This window comes from Canis lupus, chromosome 24 (assembly GCF_003254725.2).
Source record: "Canis lupus dingo isolate Sandy chromosome 24, ASM325472v2, whole genome shotgun sequence".
Classification (NCBI taxonomy): domain Eukaryota; kingdom Metazoa; phylum Chordata; class Mammalia; order Carnivora; family Canidae; genus Canis; species Canis lupus.
This window is the reverse complement of record NC_064266.1, coordinates 12,291,663-12,312,835: the sequence shown is the minus strand read 5'-3', so window position 1 is coordinate 12,312,835 and position 21,173 is coordinate 12,291,663. Positions and strand designations below refer to the sequence as shown.

Here is a 21,173-nt window from a genome sequence, read left to right as displayed (position 1 = left end):
GCGCTTCCTTCAGCCCAGGGTGTGATCCTGGAGACCCAGGATCGAGTCCCACATTGGGCTCCCTGCATGGAGCCTGCTTCTCCCTCTACCTGTGTCTCTAGCTCTCTCTCTGTGTCTCTCATGAATAAATAAATATTTTAAAAATAAAATAAATTCAGGTCTGCCAGTCACTACATCTTAGAGGCCAGAGCTGGAGCCACAAGCACCCTCTGGCATTCCCCCAGAGAGAACCCTTTGTCTATTCCCCCAGAGAGAACCCTTTGTCTATAGAGAAGATGTGCCTCTGGTCTACAAGAGGAAGTCCCTATACCATTCCTGCCAGCCCCTCACTGCTCCCACTCTCATCTCTACAGGACTGTTTGACATTACCTTCGTGTTGGTGTACTTAGCTCTGTGTAAGGCAAACCCTCTTCCAGTCTGATCAGGTTTAGTACCAGCTCTGTCATGCCGAAGCATCTCTCTGACCTTCTCCTGCCTTCAGCTCCCTCTCCTCCAGCTCTCTTCCTTCTCTGGCTCTAGATCGTGTTTCTTCCGTGAGCCCAGGGTGCTGATCCTGCATCACAAAGGGCTAGTAGTTAGCTAGCATGTGAGCATATTTCTGCCTTCTGTAATTAAAATGTTCAACGCTTTATGAGGTAACCAACCTTACAAATGACTTAGGCCAAAGTAAATCCACTGCCCCTCACAATTGTGCAGCAAATACTGATTGGATGGAAATAAAGTTTAATGAAAATAGGATATAACTCCATGAATAAGCACCAACTGGCTGCTAGAGAAATGGTCATAATATTTTATTAAACTAATTATCATAATAACTTCTATTTATTGAGTACTTACTATGAGCCAGATACTAGAATTTTCTAGATATCTCACTTAATCCTCACAACAACCCAAGGGAATAGAAGTATATTTTACTGTTCTCTCCATTTTACAGTTGAAGCAAAGATTGGGGCAATAACTTGTCCACAGTCATACAATTAGTATAGATGCCAAAGGCTAACTTTGTATTTTGCTAAGTCTTCTTCTGAGACTTAATTATATGCCAAAATGAAAATGCAACATGTTCCAGAAAACTGAATCAAACAATGTATAGAAAGGAATAGACACCATGACCTACTGGAATTTATCCCAGCCAGCAATGCAAAGATGGTTTGACACTCCAAAGTCAAATAATGTAATGACCCATATTGATAGAACAAAGGCCACAAACTTCAGGCTCGTCTCAATAAACATAGAATAAACATTTGACAAAATTCAACACCCTTTCATGATAAAAATATTCAGTAAACTAGTAAAGAAGGGAAATTCCTCAATCTGACAAGGCCATCTCTAAAAAGCCCACAGCTAACATCCTATCAACATAAGATTGGAAAGTTTTCCCCAAGATCAGGAACAAGATGGTTTGCTCTCACCACTTCTATTCAACATTTTACTGGAGATTCTAGCCAAAGCAATTAAGCATTAATTAATGAACTAATTAATTAATTAAACAAATGGCATTCACACTGGAAAGAAAGAATTAAGACTATCTCTATTCACAGATGACAAGATCTTGCCTGTAGAAAACTCTAAATAATCTACCAAAAAGCTATTAGAACTAATAAAAAAATTCATGGGGTTGCAAAATAGATCAATACATGTAACTCAATTGTATTTCTATATACTAGCAATTAAAATCCAAAACTGAAATTAAGAATAATGTGCCATTTATAACATCAAAAATAATAAAATATGTAGGAAAAATTTAAGCAAAAAAGTACAAGACTTGAATGCTGAAAATAACAAAATATTTCTAGAACAATTGAAAGGGTACCTAACTCAGTAGAAAGACATCTCATGTTTAGGGACTGGAGGGCTTAATAATGTTAAGGTAGCAATATCCAAATTGCTCTACAGACTAAAAACTAGTCCCATCAAAATTCCAACTGCATTTTTTTCAGAAATTGGCAGACTTATTTTAAAATTCACACAGAAAGGCAAGGAATTGACAATGACCAAAACAATTCTAAAAAAGGACTAAGGCTGTAGAACTTATACTTCTTCATTTTAAAACTTGCTACAAAGCTTCAGTAATTGTCTTAAATATGAGCATAAAGATAAAGATATAGATCAATAGAATCCAATTTAGAGTCCAGAAATAAATTCTTAGATTTATGGTCAATCCATTTTTGGCAGGAATGCCAACATAATTAAATGGGGGAAGAATAGTGTGTTCAATAAATGATGCTAGGACAACTGGATATCCACATACAAAAGAATAAAGTTGGATGTGTGCTTCATATCATATGCAAAAATCAGCTAAAAAAAGGCCCAAGAAAATACAAATCAAAACCACAATGAGATACCACCTCACACCAGTCAGAACGGCTAAAATTAACAAGTCAGGAAACAACAACTGTTGGTGAGGTTGCAGAGAAAGGGGAACCCTCTTACACTGCTGGTGAAAATGTAAGCTGGTACAGCTACTCTGGAAAACAGTATGGAGGTTCCTCAAAAAATTGAAAATAGAGCTATCCTACAACCCAGCAATTATACTACTAGGTATATACTCCAAAGATACAAATGTAGTGATCCAAAAGGGAACCCACATCCCAATGTTTATAGCAGCAATGTCCACAATAGCCAAACTATGGGAAGAACCCAGATGTCCATCGACAGACAAATGGATAAAGACGTGATATATATATATCACACACACACAATGGAATATTACTCAGCTATAAAAAATGAAATTTTGCCATTTACAATGATGTGGATGAAACTAGAGGGTATTATGCCAAGCAAAATAAGTCAATCAGAGAAAGACAATTATCATATGATTTCACTCACATGTGAAATTTAGGAAACAAAACAGAGGAGCTTAAAAGAAGGGAGGGGAAAGTAAAATAAGACATAATCAGAGAGGGACACAAACCATAAGAGACTCTTAATCATAGGAAACAGAGGATTGCTGGAGGGGGGAGGGTGGTAGGATGGTGTAACAGAGTGATAGGCATTAGGAAGGCATGTGATGTAATGAGCACTGGATGTTATATACAACTGATGAATCATTGAACTCTACCTCCGAAAACAATAATACACTATATCTTAATTAATTGAATTTAAAAAATAGATCCAAGATCTAAATGTAAGAGCTAAAATTACAAAAATCTTGGCAGAGAACCTAACCATAAATATTTGTAATACTGCATTAGGCAATGACTTATTGGATATGACACAAAAGCACAAGTGACAGAAGAAAAAATTAATAAATTGAACCTCATCAAAATAAAAAAAATTTGTGTTTCAAAGGAAACCACAAAGAAAGTCAGAAGACAACCCGTGGAAGGGAGGAAATATTTGCAAATCACATAACTGATAAGGGACTAGAATGTATAGAGAATACTTACAAGTCAACAGCAAAAAGTCAAAGAAAGATTAACTTAGAAATAGGCAAAGGATCTGAAAAGACATTGCTCCAAAGAAGATATGCAGAAGGCCAATAGCAGAAGAAAAGATACCTGACATCATTAGTCATTACCTAAATGCAAATCAAAACTACAATGAGATACCACTTCACACCCACGAAGATGACTAAAAGAAAAAAGACAAAGATAGACAATAAATGTTGGTGAGAATAGAGAGATTGGAACTCTTACACTTTGCTGATTGGGTTGTAAAGTAGCTCAGCCACTTCTGAAAAACAGCAGGCAGATCCTTATAAGTTAAACATAGAGTTAAATATGATTCAGCAATTCCATACCTAGGTATATACCCAAGAGAATTGAAAACATGTTCATATGAAAACTTATACATGAATGCTAATAGCCTCATTACTTATAACCACCAAAAAGTGGAAACCACCAAATGTCCATCAACTGACCAACAGATATCATGTATCCATACAATGGAATGTTACTTGACCATAAAAAGAACACACTGATATGTTCTAAAACATGGAGGAACCTTGGAAACATGATGCTAAGTGAAAGAAGTCCATTACAAAAGACTGCATATCGTGTGATTTCGTTTACATGGACCAACCAAAATAGACAACTCTATTGTCTAAGAAAGTACATTAGTTGTTGCCAGACACTGAGGGAAGGGAGGAATAGTGAGTGGTTGCTAGTGGGTATGGAGTTTCTTCTAGGGTGATGAAAACATTATGAAATTAGTGGTGATGGTTGCACAACTCTGTGACTATACTACAAACTACTGAAATGTATACTTTAAATTACTAAATGTTATGGTATGTGAATAATATCTTAGTAAAACTGTTCCAAAAACTATGTATGTTAAATATCACATATTATATAAGACAAGATCATCAATATAGTGTATATTATATATACATCTCACATATATTATGTATTGTTAATTATATAATATAATGATATTAATATAATTCTATATTAATATTATATAAATGCATATGCAATTATAGTGTATAAAATAATAAGTAATTGGGCATGTTATAATTGTTAATGAGCCCTATACCTCTCCCAGTCTGCTTTTGAAGTTACCTAAGTTCTTTTGACCCCCACCAAACTTCCTACTTACATAAATATGCCACCCCAACTTCCTCCATAGGTAGTTTTTTATTTGTTGGTTTGGTACATCACGCGGTTAAGAGTTCTAAGATCAGCCTACTGGGCCTCTAATCCTTGGCTTCGCCAGTTTACTAGCTGTGGTTTAGGTTAAGTTAGCTGCCTCTCTTTGGCCCATCTGTCAAATGGGAGGAATAATTGAATTCATCCCACAAGGTCATTAGGAGGCCTCAGTGACTTCCTAAAAATTCAGGGTTCAGTCATAAAAAAGGGATTTATGATCAATACATGATAGTAGCAGTAGTGTTTTTATAGTTATCCTATTCTGCAGATTCTCAAAAATATCTTAAATTTTAAACTACTAGCCTTATAATTGGAGTAGACTCAGCTTTATTCCTAATTGGGGAAATACAAAGAATATGAAAGGCAAAAAAAAAAAAAAAAGAAAGAAAGAAAGAAAGAAAGACAAAAAGGAAAAAAGAAACCAACCAGAAAACCAAGAAACAAAGAACATGCAGGGCAAAGCCTCAATATACATAAGGCCTCAATATTCTCAATATTCAGACTGTGCCTGAAAATCCAAATTTGGGGCATCCCTTTTTGCTGCTCTGCAAATGATCTTTATTTGCTTTGCCTATCTAGCCTCAAGATTAATTACTCAGTTTAGGGGGAGGACCTTGAAGTTTGCCCATAAATTTTCTGCCTCTAAAGAGAAGATTTTTATCACTGACTATTCTGCTGTGAGCATGAGTCTAGGAGAGTGACTCAGGCCATCTTCTTAGAATGGCGGGCCATAAATCAGCTTTTATAGAAAATTAATCTCCCTGGACTCATTTGGAAAGTTAGCAATTATTAGTAGCTAGTGTAAGAGAGAGTCTTCAAAAGAGGAATGGTAAGACAATGTCACCTTGAGTTTCTTCTAAATTGTTCCCTCAAGTAAGCTGTGGATGGGAGTAGTCCCCGAAGGCAGATGCCACCAAAGGAAGTTGTTGGTGCCTAAAACTCACTACATATGTGAACTGGATCCCAAGAAATATGCTGGTATGTTAAGGGCAAAGATAAGATTTCATAAGGCATTTGACTCAACCGCCAGATTGTTTTTAGCCACTGCTAAGTACCTAGGATGTCTTGAAAATATTTAGGCAGGGCAGTTCCCGGTGGTGCAGTGGTTTAGCGTCGCCTGCAGCCCAGGGTGTGATCTTGGAGACCCAGGATTGAGTCCCACGTCTGGCTCCCTGCATGGAGCCTGCTTCTCCTTCTGCCTGTGTCCCTGCCTCTCTCCCTCTCTGAATAAATAAATAAATCTTAAAATATATATATATTTAGGCAGCCATTTTGAGGGTTTGACTACTGGCACCCAACAGCTGAATATGGAGAATATCAGGTCTTTTGGCCAGTGTAAACAGAGTCACAGAATTAGAGGATTCAAGAAATGAACATTGAAGTGTCATTCACTTCAAGCTCTCACTTGAGGTAGGGTTACACTGAAACCATCACAGATAGGTTTGCCTCCTTTCTGTGCCTATCAGTGGGTTGCTAAAATTTTATTATCAGGCTAGCAACACAGGGATCACCTGGGAACTTTTTACAAATACATATTTTTAGGCCTCTCCCCAGATTTACTGAATCAGATGATCTGGGGCTGGAACTCAGATGTATTTCAACAAGCCCCCCAGCTGATTCTGATGCATGCTCCAGTCTGAGAATTGCTGCTCTACTATTGCCAGTAACAGAGCTACTTTAAAGAAGAGAGTGGATATACCAGTTGGGATTGTTTTGAGCTGCAAGACACAGAGTCACCCATCATGGTCCCTCCAAATGAGGATTTCGTTTTTGTTACAGGAAGACTGGAAGTCAGCACCCCTGGTCTGATGCTGCAAATCCCACATTATCATCATCCCGGGCTTCTCCTACCTTCACATTCTGCCAGCTTTGGTAAGTGGCTTTTGTCCTCAGGTACAACACTTGAAGGCCACAGGATAGCCTCTCATCCATGTTGGGAAAGATGAGATGAGAAAGATGATGAAGAGAAAGAGGTAAAAGATACAAGCAAGCTAGGTCTCTCTCCACTTCTGAAAGGTTTTCTGGAAGCTTTAGCTAGTGACCTCTGCTCACATTTCGCTGGCCAGGACTGGTAGCTGCAAAGAAAGGAGGAGTGGTTTTTAGCTGGGTACTTTGCTGCTCTGAAAAAGAATCAGGGTTCAGTTAGTGAGGTACAAGTGAAGAGAGGACTTGGGTGGGCAGTTAGCAAAGCTGCTAAGTGGGGCTTGGTAAAGATGATTCAAGTCAATATAAATATTAATTGTAGACATTGAATAATCAGGCCTGAAAGAGACAATAAGAAAGCGCAAAAAGTTTAAAAAGGTGATTAAAAACTTTATGGAATAAGATCCAGTTCTGGCAAAACATCTATAAAATGCTTGATTTTTTTTTTCATTTTGGAAACTGTTCCTCTTATGATCAGAAAATGCAACATTTGCAATTGTAGTTGAGACTTCCTTTATTATTTCTTCATCCCTGGATGATTTTCATTCTTGGAGAAATTTCAGAAGTTGAATGGCTAGCATCAAATGCAAAATTTGCCTGTAATGCTGGGTCACTGTCCTTGAGCAAGATGGCTTATGTTGTTTGTCTTGACCGACTTCATTTCACTTATTTGTGGAATTTGTTTCATATCATAGTGTTATATCCTGATCACAAATTTTTACGTTGCCAAGAAGCCAAATAAAATATCTTTATCACAGAGAAATATTCTTAAATCCACTTACTCTGAAGTATACAACTTTCATGAGAGACTTTTTTTTCTCTGGCAGCAGAGGTTTAAATTTAATTGAGAAAATATTCCATGCATACTTACCATAGCATCCCTGCTTGCCAGCTCTTTTTCTAGTGCCAAATGAAGCCATTTAATACTCATCACTGCCTATCATGCATCCCAATGAATTTATACTCCTCTCTCCACCCATCCCCAACCCTTATGACCTAGCCAGGAGAAAGTTAAAACCCCCAATGATCATAGATGGGATGGGATGGGATGGGGGAGGTGCTAAATCTAAACGCCTAACTCTATCTAAATATATTTAAAGTATGGTGTTCCCACCACCAGCAGCAGCACCATCACCCGGAAGCTTGATAGAAATGCAGTCTCAGGTTCATCCCAGATCTGTTGAATCTAACATTCTAGGGGTAGAACCTAGTAACATGTGCTTTCACAGGCCCTCCAGATGATTCTGCTGTAAACTAAGGTCTGAAAATTGTTGTCCCTAGGCCAGTGGTCTTCAACCTTAATTACACAATGAAATTTAAAAATTTTATGTCTCCCACCCTCAAGAAATTCTGATTTTATTGGTCCAAGGAACAGCTGGACAGTAAGATTTTAAAAATATCCACAACTGGGTCTATTGTGCAGCCGGTCTAGAGGCATGAGAAAATTCTATCAAGCAGTATCTGAGGGTATATCTCCAATAAGACTCAGAGCCAGTACTGGACCATGGAACTTTGAGAGGGATATACCCAGTGACCTTTCCTCTTAGGTTCTTAGTCTTTCTTTCAGGATCCACCTTTCTCTTCTACTTTGTAGCTCATACTATATGTCTACCAGGGCTCACTTTAACTGCAAGAAGTTCCCACCAGTCCACTTCTCAGCTGGCATGTGGCCCACAGGGTTAATGAACAAGGGATTCACTCATAATAAACAGTCCTGTATTAACAGAAGTGTACTTGACCTGAACCAATATCTCCATTGTATACCTTCTTCTTAAATCTCTGATCAGAATGTCAAGAACCAGCATCTTTTTCTTTCTTTGAGGAACCTAATTGATGCCCTATACTACCTTCCTGCCAAACTCTGTGCAGTCTCTTTTTGGGAAACTCACTACTCTTGGGACAGGCCTTTCTGTGTTCATATGACTCTAATTGTTCAAAGTCCTCCCCTTGGGATGCCTGGGTGGCTCAGTGGTTGAGTGTCTGCCTTTGGCCCAGGACGTCATCCTAGAGTCCCAGATCGAGTCCCAAGTTGGGCTCCCTGCATGGAGCCTGCTTCTCCCTCTGCCTATATCTCTGACTCTCTCTCTCCTTGTCTCTCATGAATAAATAAATAAAATCTTAAAAACACACACACACACACAAAGTCCTCCCCTTATGTTAAGCACAAATCTGCTTTTACAGAGGGCCTAATTAGGGATCCTAGAGCTGCCTACAGAATGGGTTTCTCTACATGACATTACAACTCATCAAACATTTAGACAATTGTCAAGCCTTGTGATATTGTGATTTATAATAAGAAATATATACTTGGAAAAAAAAGGAAAAAAAAAGAAATATATACTTGGTCTTTGTCCCTGTTTCTGGCACAGAGCTCCTGAAACCCTTGGAATTTCCTAAGTGATAAGAGCACTAAAAGTGTCTTTATGTTAATAGATGACTTTTGGACTGCACCTAACGATGGGGGTTGCTTGCCAGGAGAACCAACAAGATTATTAGAGGGTTAGAACTTTCAGTCCCATCCACCAAACCTCTGGGGACTGGGATAGGAACTGGAGGTTGAATCAGTTGCTGATAGCCAATGATTTAATAATCATGCCTATGTAATGAAGCCTCCATAAAAACCCAAAAGGACAGTGTTGGGAGAGATTCTGGGTTGGTAATTATGTGCATATTTGGAGTAAAGTGGCATACTCAGATATGGAAACTCCTCAACCTTTCCACATGCCTTGCCCTATGCATGTCTTCCATCTAGCTGCTCTTGAGTTATATCCTTTTATAATAAACGCATAACCTGGTAAATAAAATGTTTCTCTAAATTTTGTGAACCATGATAGTAAATTACTCAAACACAAGGAGGGAGTCATTGGACCTGCAAACTATCCAGTTGTTCAGAAGTACAGGTAACAACCTCTACTTGCAATTGGCTGGCTTGTGAAGTAGAGGGCAATCTTGTAGGACTAAGCCCATAGCCTGTGGGATCTGATACTATCTCAAGTAGACAGTGTCAATTGAATGAATGTTAAACATCCAGCCGGTGCCTAAGAATTGCTTCATGGTATGGTAAGCATCCTCTATATTTTCTCTCTTTGAGTTCAAAATTCACTTTCTAGGGGCGCCTGGATGGCTCAGTTAGTTAAGCATCTGACTCTTGATTTCAGCTCAGATCATGATCTGAGTCATGAGATGGAGCCCCCTGCATCAGGTTCTATGCTCAGTGCAGAGTCTACTTGAGATTCTCTCTCTACCTCTGCCATGCTCACATGAACTCTAAATGAATAAATGAATGAATAAAATCTTTTTTAAATATTCACTTTCTAAATAGTGCCTCTCTGTAGTAGATACTGTTGGAGTCTCCTCCAGACACCTTTTCCTGGGCTACATTCCCCTTCCCCACCTGCTCTGAGAGCTCATAGCTATATCCTCTAGAAAAATGCCTGAGGCTGATGGGAGCCACAGCAATGGAGAGGTGTGCCACCGCTCCTCACCCAGGGGCAGCCACAGCCAATGGCTGACAGATACCCAGCTTCCTTGTCTCAAGGTGGAACAATTCTAATCTCCAAGGGTAACCATGTTCATGCCTAGGCCCCTCCCCTTTTCCTGAGAATCTTCCCTCAACAAATCACTTCATAAGAATCCCCATTTCAGGCTTTTCTAAGGAACTTGACCTAAAACGGCTTTGCATGAGCAGAAACATTTAAGATTGTTCCTTTTATGTGATCACCCACATTGCAGCACATTTGTTTGACCAGTCAAGATTAAAACAGCCTGCTGAGCCCCAAAGGAATAATGCATAAAAGAGTGCTGGAAAATATATTTGACTGTTTTTGTGGGGTGAGGGGTCAAGAGTGTCACCTGGGGAGCCTGGATAGCAGCTGTTACCCCACAGATCTTGGCAGAAGGGATAAGATTTGATTTTCAATACCATTGTCTTGATGTCCAAGCCACATGGAGCAGATTGATCACAAAAAAAAAAAAAAAAAAAAAAGAAGGCCCTCATTTTCTACCCCTTTCCATGTGCACATTCTTTGCAATGTGATTTTGCAGTTCCTCCAATTTAGAGATAGAGTGTATTTCCCACTTCTTGAACCTAGCCTGGACTGGTTTTGACCAATAGAGTCAAGGAGAACAAACAGTTTGCCAGTTCCAAACCTGACCTCCAGTGCCCTTAAACACCTCTCCTCTCTCTTTTAGAACCCCCAGCTACCACCATGTGGCAATGAATACCCAGACTAGCCTGCTGGAGGATGGGAGACATGTGACCCAGTCATGCCATTTCCCCAGACACCAGCCAGCTGACCATCAGACATGTGGGCAAGGCCATCCGCAAGCAGTTATCCTCCAACTGACCACCAACTCACAAGCAACCTCAGTTGAGATCAGCAGAGCCTGGCCCTGAGCAGGAAGACCACTCAGCTGACTCATAACCTTAAGACCTAATTATGGTTGTAGCTTGAAGACTCTGAGGTGGTTTGTTAGGCAGCACTGTGACAACAGTTAATAGATACCCTATAGCTTTCAGACCCCCTTGGAGAAACCTAAATATGGGACAGAAGCATTAAACAAACCATAAACTACAAAGAGTTCTGCATGCCTGATTCTGGTCTAGGGAGACGAGTTTGCAGCTGACAGCCATGAAGAGAGTAGGGGTTCTTGTGGCCAGAGGAGAGCACTGGAGGTAGAAGCAGGTGTTGAGCTCAGAGGGGAACCTGTGAACAGCAAACTCCACAGCCTGAGGCCTCCCGTGCAGTCACAAGGGAAGTGATGAGAAAGCACGTTCTATTTTTGTTCCAAGGTCTAGCAAAAGTACCTGGGAAGCCAGCAGGGAGTAAAGCAGAGAAGTTGACTGATATGGCCAACAGGGGCTTCCATTTTATGAAAAATGCGAGATGGAAGAAGAGAACAGAGCCCAGAAATGTGAAAATAGGGGTAAAATTAGAAACAGGCTTTCTCTTTTTGTAGCTTTTTAAAAAAAAAAATTTATTTATTCATGAGAGACAGAGAGAGAGGCAGAGACAGAAGCAGGCTCCATGCAGGGAGCCTGATGCAGGACTCAATCCGGGGATCATGCCCTGGGCCAGAGGCAGGCACTAAACCACTGAGCCACCCAGGGACCCCCTCTTTTTGTAGCTTTGAAGTGTATTTATTGGATGTAACAAGCATACAGTAATTAGTACAAATCTTAAAAGTTAATAGCAGTGAATTGGTGATATAAACACGCAGACTAGTAGGAAGGATCTTTCCAGCACCCAGAAGGCTCTCTTCTGTCCATTCTCAGTTAACACTGTCTCTTCATACAGAAGTAACCCTGTTACTTAGTTTTGCCTGGTTTTGAACTTCATTCAAATTGAATCATATGGCATAAGGTCTGGCTTTTTCTGTTCACCATTTCATTTGTAAGATCCATATATGAGGGTACATGATATAGTATTTTGGGGTTCTTTTAATCATTCTGTAGTATTCCACTGTATGAATAAACCATGATTTATTTATTCCAAAGCTATTAGACATTTGGGCTCTTTCCAGCTTTGTCTTTATGAATAGTGCTGCTATGAACGGTTTTGTACATGCCTTTTGGTGCACACACATTCTCTTTCTTTAGAGAACAATGGCTTTCAATCAACCTCTCTTTTGTCCACTATCTGGCCTAGGTAAAGACACAACACCCTTAGTTACCTGTTGACCACAGGCTTAGATAAGAAATCTGCATTCAAATCCAGATTCAATCTTCTTGGGGGAGGAAGGAAAGAGAAGTAAAAAGGAAAGGAAAGGAGGAGACAGCTCGAGTGACAACAGAAATGATAATCAGTCCCTCTTAACTTTACATTTTCTCTCTGGTAGCCATCTGAGATGCCTAAAATAATGACATTCATTTGAATTAAAAATGTGAAGTGTCCTTTTAAGATGCAAATGGGTTTTTTAGGGGGGCAAATACATAAAATAATTAAAATGTTACAGTTTCCTGGTTTTTTGTAATGTTTACATTGTCCTCTTCTTTGCTAGTCCCTCCTACTCAGAGTGATCCCCAGCCCAGCAGCATCCAGTAACCTTGGACTTTGTTAGATATGCAGACTCTCCCCACCCCCGACCTATAGAATCAGGATCTATATTTTAACAAGATCCCGGGGTAATTCCCATGTACATTAAAGTTTATGAAGCCTTCTAGTATCCCTCTTGATACTCACAAGACCCTATAATCAGAGAAGGAAGGGGTAATTGTTCTCATTTTACAGATGGGGAAATCAAGACACAGAAGGGTGAACTTGATGTACTAAGGGCACCCTGCTGGTTCCATGCCAGAGGAAGTTCTCTAAATGGAAACTGCTCATTTTCTATTATTTCACACTGATACCCACTGGCATGTCTAGCATGGCCTCAGGTCAACCAGCCTGTTTCTCCCTAGAAAGCACTGTCCCAATGGGAGGCACTATGGTCTGGGTCACTTTCTCTGGAGGTTGGCCTAAAAAGTCATCAGGACACAGATGTGGTGGAATGGGGAGTGGGGAGTGGAGGGAGTGAGAGGCAAGGATGGGAAGGGAAGGAGAGGGAATGAGGAAATGCATGAAACAGCAGAGAGACATGGAAAGCATTCAAAGCAGCACCAGATACACACTGCAAGTTCCTAGCGTTGTTATCTTACTCCTCCCTTGCCTGTAAGCAAGAAGTCTGTGCTTGTGACGCAGTCTGCAAGAGGCTGTTGGCAGGCAGCCCAGAGCTGGCCCGGGCCCTCACTGCAGTGCTCTCAGCTATGTAAGAAGACTGGAAGCTGCCCAGTACACCTTGCTGGGCCCTGCAGAGCATCAACACCACCTGCACCAGAGGGGACACGGCTCTGCAGTAAACAAACAAGCCAGACTGCAGAGCTGGCTGGAAAGCTGGGTGCAATAATCCGACACAGGTGCAGCTCAGGGCATGCCTGTATACACGCAGAATCTAAGGACCAGGGGGTTTCTTCTCATTCTGCCTCTCCAGGAAGCAGCTCCAGGCTGCAGACTTGCTCCTCCTGACCTGGAGACATCTGGATGTTCCCTCTTGACCCTAAGCCCTGTGACAATCCAACAGCCAGGATGGTTCTGGCTCAGGAAGGCTTACGGTTCAGATCAGTGAAACTTACCTAGACTCTGTGGCCTTCCCTCAAATCCAGCTGGAGCGGGTTGGGAAAAATACCCAGGGCTCTGTCTATCTGGGTACTGACATAGGAAGACTCCAAGAAAACCTACAGCCTCCCCTTCACCACCCCTATAGATGCCAGATGTCAAAGGTACAGTTAACAGTGGCCTTCCAAAGCCACTGTCTGATTTGTTTCCTAACCCAAGGATGGCTCTAATGGCAGAGGTTCCAGAACAGGCAAAGGGAAGGAATTACCATGAGGTGGAGAGAGCTACTTAGGGCAAATAAAGAAGCTTGTCAGGAGTTGGAGGGGGCCCCAAACATATCTCTAAATCTAAAAAGCAGGACTCCAGCTACTGCCTTGACCTTCAGCCTCCTGGGTTCTTCCCACTGCCAATTTCATAACTTTCACCCTACTGCCATCAGCGGCTTTCTTTCCCCTGTGCTGGGAGATGGCTGCCCCTCTCTATGAACAGCTGTGGACTGTTTATTCAGTCAGGGTCCAGTTGTGCAGCAAGGACACTGATCCAACCTCCTTGCAGATAAAGTTATGCAAGAATGAGGATCAGTTTCCAGGCCAAGGTCAAAAACTGGTTTCTGGGTTGTAAGTGTTGGTGGGTGGTCAGAGAAAAAGGAGATGGTGGTCACTGGAAAGAATCTGTCAGAGATCACTGATTGAGGATGAACTGTTTCTCAGGCTGCCTAGGCCTTCCTTCCCACTGAGCTCCACCATAGTAAATGCTCTTTCCCCCTCACTGCTGTAGACCTCTACACAGTTCCCAAAACAGAATAGATCAGAATATTCATTCAAATCTTCCCATGACAAGGCAGCCCTGGTGGTGCAGTGGTTTAATGATGCCTGCAGCCTGGGGTGTGATCCTGGAGACCTGGGATCGAGTCCCATGTCGGGCTCCCTGCATGGAGCCTGCTTCTCCCTCTGCCTGTGTCTCTGCCTCTCTCTGTCTCTCTGTGTCTCTCATGAATAAAGAAATAAAATCTTTAAAAACAAAAAAAACAAACCTCGTGACAGTGGAAATGATTTTTAAAATCTTCATGACAGAAATGGTCTGTCAGCGTATGTGTTAGATGTCACATGACCAGGGTGTAAATCAGTAATTCCAGATACTGTGTTTCCTAAATTTGCATCCATGTTTTTCCTACCTGTTCGATTCAAGCAGCCAGAGCTTAAAATCTAAGCCATAGCTTAGAGTTTGTCTTCTTGCTATTATTCTCTCACCAGCCTCTTAGATACTGGCAGTTCACTCATTCATTCAATTAGTAGTTATTGAGCACTTGTGAATGAGTCATTGTGCTAAAGAAGAGTAGATATAGTTACTACCACATAGGACTTTCTTTATCCTACACATATGTATTAGCACTGCCTCCTCATATAGCACTGTGCAAGGTACTCAAGAGGGTAAAAACAGAGTATAAGCTCTCACGATGATTCAGACACATCTGGAGAAATGTGCAAGACCACAAACAGCCCATTTCTATTGCTCAAGGAGTGGATCCCTCATACAGAAGTGTGGATTCACTGAAAACTTGTGTGAGATACAGAGTCTCAGCCCACCCACCACCCATGCCCCGCACCCCAGACCTGCTGAATAAAAATATGTATTTTAACTGAATTTTCAGGGGATTCCAAGCACAGTGAAATCTGAGACCAGTGATAAGGACAATGGAAGCTATATGAGTTTAGGGAAGAGAGATTATCACATACTTCAGTGGTCAAAAATATACTCCTGCATCAGTTTGGCCTTCAAGAATGACAAACTCAGGGCTCCTGGGTGGTTCGGTTGGCTAAGTATCTGCCTTCAGCTCAGGTCATGATATTGAGGTCCTATGATCTAGCCCCGCATTGGGCTCCCTGTTCAGCAGAGAGTATGCTTCTCTCTCTCCCTCTGCATGCTCTCTCTTTCTCACTCTCTCTCTCAAATGAATAAGTAAATAAATATTTTTTTAAAAAAAAGACTGATGACTTTGGCTGGGTACAGAGAGCTCAGAGAATAGTAATTTCCCACTTCCATTGAATTAAAAAATATATATGTCTGCAAACTGCAAAAGGCAGTAAAATTTTGCAGACACATTTTTCCACAATAGCAAAAGCTTTCAGTCAGTAGGATGAGTCGGCAAATTCTTGTGGCTGCCAGTGTCAGGATCCCCAAATGGCAACTTGCCTAGTTTGGATTGCTTCAAGGTCAGATGGCCTTGTGTCCTGGAATGGACCAGCCCACACAAGACTCCTGGCCTTGCTCAACCTGTCTGTTAGTCAAACAGATGACCAATGAGAAGCTGGTTCATTATTTTTCCAGCAGTTACTCAGCCAATTGGCAACTCTCAGCAAATTAGGTCCTGGAGCGGCGTCATATGAGCATCCGTGGGGTGGCTGCTTTATCAGGCCAGTCCAGGAGAACAGATAAATCACCGTGAAGTTGCCATTAGAGGCTGTCTGCACTGTGACTATGCTCCATGTCAGATCAGCTGAAGTGGGTTCCTCAATTTTCTTGTACTTGCCTTTCCTACATCCAATTTAAGAATTAAGATTTTTTTTTGGTCTAAATATAAAAACTGAAACAAACAGATGAAAACATGACTGCGTTGGGATGCCAGGATGGCACATTTAAGTGTTGGACTCTTGATTTCTAGCTTAGGTCATGATCTCAGAGTCCTGAGAGCCCTACATCAGGCTCCATGCTCTCTGTCTCTCAGTCAATCTCACTCTCTCTCTCTCTCAAATAAATTAATTAATTGAAAAACAAATCAAAACATGACTGCCTTTAATGTTATCTCCTGTTTCTACCTACTGCCCAAACATCTGTTTGTTCATTAATTATATCAGAAAAAAATGATGTGGAACTTCACAATGCCATTAAATGTATTATTTGAAATTCAGGCCTACATTGCATAGTGGTAAAACTTGCCCATCTTTTGAGAAGTCGTGCCAAGGAGAATCTGCTCTAAAGCAGGTAAGTTCTAAAGATAAGGCAGCTGGACTCATCTACCAACAGGCAGATTCCTCCTTGAGATTCTTTTCTAGAAGCAGAGATGGGTTAGTGCTGAGTGCTGAGTCCTCCATACCCTCTAAGCTTTGCAGCCATGGCTTGTTTTATGAGGCACCTGGCAGGATAAGGAGCTGAACAGACGCTGGGTAACAGGACCCAGCTGTCTGGATCACAGGAAATGGAACCTAAGATCTTTGACTCATCAGCTCTATTCTACTCCCATTGATCTAACGCTTAATTAATAACATGGCAATAACGTATGTCCTGAACCTATCACCACTCACAGCCACCCTATTCTCTCTTCCCCACTCCAGTCGCCAGGATACAGGAAGCACTGATTGGTCAACTACTTCTCTTAACCATTACCATGGATGTGATTTCAAATTGGTGCAAGCTGGATTTATGCCTAAGCAAGATGGCAGGAAGGGCAGCCACACACCAAGAAAGGTAGACATACTCCTTTTTATCTAGGAACTGTGCTTTTAGGAAAGATCTTTTGAGTGGGGAAGTTTGAGCTTCAGACACTAATCTCATCATTTTGCCTCTGTCTTTCAGAGACTGAGCCTATTGTACTGTGTTTTTGAAATGATCAAATGAAAGTATGAAAAATCTGGAAGCCATATAGGTAACAAATGGCTGAAGGTACAGATGGAGCTCAGATGAAACCTCTTTTCGAACTCTGGAGATGTTGCCATGTGAAAGAAGTAGCAAAGACATTGTTGTGGTTCCCTGGATAGGGTGTAAATTCAGTAGAAGGAGGTATTTCCTCACAAAGAAAAGCCACCCAATGCTGGAGGCAAGACCCTGATTCTTAAGGTAGGAGTTCCTCATCATGACAGGTACTTAAGCTGAAGTTCCATGACTATTTTAGAAGACACTTGTATTATAAGGGAAAAGTTGGAATAGAACTTTATCACTCTTTCAACTCTGGTTCTAAGATGTATGCAGAACCAACTCTCACAGAGTAGTTTCTACGGTCTCATTTTATATGGACTATCCCATATAACTCCCACAGCACTCTCATAAGGTGAATACAGTGGTTATGTTTTGTTTTACATTACTGCTCCCTCTGCTTGGAATATGCTTGCCTAAGTTATTGTGTGGCTCCCTCCCTTCACAATATTCTGGTCTTCTCTGTGTTTTATCTCTTCCAAGAACCTTTCTTCTCTGCTCTTTGTAATATTACCATCCCTTCCCTCAACTCTCAATCCCTTTCTCTGCTTTATTTGACTCTATGCCACTTAACAGTATCTAAAATTATGTTACAAGTAGATCCATTTATCTTCTGTCTCCTCTATGAGAACAGAAGGACTTGGTTGCTTTTGTGTAGTGCTCCATCCCCAGCATTTGAAATCAAGGTTGTGGCACATAGCAGAGCATATGTGTGGAATGAATACATGAATCTGTTTTACAGATGAAGAAACTGAGGCATTGAAGAGGTGAAGCAAAATCCCCAAGGTTACACAGTGAGTAAATATCCAGCGAGTGCTCAAGGATTTGAATAATATGGTTCCAGAGTCCACACATGTAACTCCTATACTCCATTTGATTGTTTGAAGAAATCCTTAAAAATTCAATGGCTGCCTCTGGTCCGTTACCTCTTGTTTTATTACTTCAGACGACTAGTGCCTATAAGCCGGTGGCCGCTCGTTCCCTCCAACATAGTGTCAAAAAGTACAATGAAAGGGCAGAGAGCAAAAGTGAGATGGCACAAGGCCACTTTTACCTCACTGACCTTCTGCCTGTATAATGATTTGGTGAGCGGAGCAGGTGAGTCAGAGGGGGACAGTGAACAGCCTGGCAGTCACCTGGTCCTAATCTGTCCATGGGTGGATATATTGACTCTGACACTGGTCGCATACCTGGGGTCCTCAAAATGAAATTTGCAAACTCAGAGCAGATTCCTTGCCTCTCCATTTGATTTGAAGGGGCTGAATTTATTATGTTCCCTGTTTCCTCCCTCTGGGTAGGGCTTGGATTTTTCCATGACAAAAATCATATTGATTTGAATATTAACAGGTCATAAAAGAGAGTCAACATTAGCTTTCGTAGTTAATGAAAAAGAATACAGATCTGAAAATCAGACACACTTCAATTAAAATTCAAGTTAGTTACTCTCTGGGCACTTCAATTTTCTTACCTGAAAAATAGGAACTAAGCCTTCCCACATGGTCTTTGTAAGGATTAGCTGAGAAAACATAAAGGACGACATCTGGCATTGATTTTGTCTTTAAGTGTCAGACCATTGTTTCCCTGCTAGCTGCCTTCTACTCTTTCTGTGACTGGATACGGAAAAGAGCGTTATCAGAAGGAGATACTGGGGTTGAATCCAAAGTAGCAAAATCAAATTAGGAAAATCAAAAAAAGGACATTTCAGTTCACTGATGCCAGAAAAGTACTACATTTGTGTGTTGTCTGTCTGCACCCTAAGCTCTTTGGGTCAAGCTCTGAATCTTCCTGCTTGAGTCCTCGGCTATCTATACCCTAGCTCACAGGGAGGTAGCTCACTATGGCTTCAAAATGCAGAGCTAAGAGAGGGCTGGAGGAGGAACCTTCATAACCACAGCCTGCCTTGGCCATGCCTTCTCCTGGACCCTGCAGTGGGAAGTGAGAACATTTTTGCTAGGTTAGATATTTTCAAGGGCCCAACTGGGCCTGTGGATCTGCCAGAAAATTCCTTCTGTTTCAGGTGGATAAAAGCCTTGTGCCCAGCTGTTTTAAGCTCAACCTAATAAGTTCTCTCTTGGGGTGACCATTGTTTTTCAGCTTAAAAATCATCTTTATTCACACAGTAGTATCAGATTCCAATGGATGCCTCTTACTAACAAGGCACATGAAATATTTGCTTATAAAATATGATACATAAAATACACTGAGAAATATGTCTATGAAGTGAAGTGTGCATATATTGCTACCACTAAACTTTTACACCTACCTCTGACCATTACTGGGACCTACTGGAGTCTAATACAAAGTCCTATGCAGTTGTATTGGGTTGTTCCTATGGGAGGATAAGAAAATACATCTTATATATTTCTAGCAAGAAGTAGGCTCCACTTCTTTTTGAAGTTCATAATACAGGAAGAGGTGTTCAAAGGTGCAGGGTGAACAGAAAGATTATGTTCACTCTTGGAGTGCTTTAAAATAAATGTGAACTTCTACACACTCTTATACACTCAGTTCCAATCAAAACAAAACAAACAGAATTAAACCTGACATCTTGGAATGAGAAATTTTAAGATTGCCTGGCATGAGGTAGATGCTCCATAAATAATTTGAATGGATAAGAGACTAAATGAATAACTAAGTAATGAGGCCTCTAATGTTTGAATGATACAGAAATATCCTAAAATGCCAGTGAAAAAGGAAAGCCTTTTTTAATCCAATTAAAGAATTTTAAATCTCAAAAGGGGAGCAGATAATTACTTTTATTCTATGTTTTTCAATGGGTTAATAAACAATAAAAGAATTCTGGTCTTTTCTCAGGAGGCTATCTGGAATGATACCATAGACTTGGTCCATCTTTCCTATTTGTTCCTAATGAATGATATCAGTTTTAATGCTTTACTGCCCAAAGATAAATTTGATATTCCCCAAGAGAAAGAAATATATAGTTGGGCCAGGTTTTCTCAACCATGACCCTGTTGACATTTGGGCCTAGATAATTCTTTGTTTTGAGGAGCTGTGTCAGATGTTAAACAGCATGCCTGGCCTCTACTCATTAGATGCCAGTGACACTCCCATTCTGAGTCATGACAGTCAAAATGCATCCAGACATTGCCAAATGTCCCTAAAAGGAAAAATTACCTTTGGTTGAGTTTAGACTTTAAAAATAGTCAACTGTTAGAGAGGTAAAATTGATTCCTGAGATTTAAAACCAATTTTTTTTTATAAACCAATTTTTTGCTAAGTACAGCTCTGTCTTGATTTCTGCTTTAACTCAATTAGGCCCTGAATAGAGTATTACAGAGAACAGAGATCTCACAGGGGGTTAAATCTACAAGAAAGGTTGTTATGCCAAATGATACTGTCTGAGTTAACTATTGACAACAATCATATTGCATTCCACACCAATGTGGAATTCAGAGATTTCAAACAGCAATCATTCATTCTTAGGCATTAGGGTCTACCAGTTGGCTGGGGCCACTCTGAGTCTATAGGTCCACTGGGGCAGTTTTCCTCCATGAGCCTCATTTTGGGATTCAAGCTGAAAAGGGAATAGCTACCAGGGAAAAGCCCTTCTTGCGATAGAATAATTTTCCAGAAGACTAGTAGAAACATGCATTATCTCCTTCAGGTAAGACACCATTTCAAAGAGGGAGAAGATGAAAGTGTCAGATCTCAGAAAGATATCAAGCTGCAGTAACACTGTCATTTCCACACATATTCCATTGGCCTAAACAAAGCACATGATCAAGGCCAGCATGAGTTGGACAGGAAGTACACACTTTACACTTCCCTTGGAGTTTAGGGGCCGGGGGAGGAAGGAATGGAGATAAACTAAATAATAATATACTATAGTTACACACATGAACTTGAAAGACTACAT

The 21,173-nt window shown here is 40.8% G+C and overlaps 1 long non-coding RNA gene across 10 annotated transcripts in view; it reads right to left on the bottom strand.

Moving 5' to 3' along the window:
* LOC112673596 (uncharacterized) overlaps positions 1-21,173 on the bottom strand; it is a 130,052-nt gene that overhangs the window by 36,975 nt on the left and 71,904 nt on the right. For all 10 annotated transcript variants that reach the window (XR_004808808.2, XR_007405397.1, XR_003144917.3 and 7 more), the window contains exons 4-5: positions 6,441-6,664; positions 370-553 (exon numbers count right to left, since the gene is read on the bottom strand). This is a non-coding gene — a long non-coding RNA (uncharacterized LOC112673596). The remainder of the gene's footprint in view (positions 1-369; positions 554-6,440; positions 6,665-21,173) is intronic.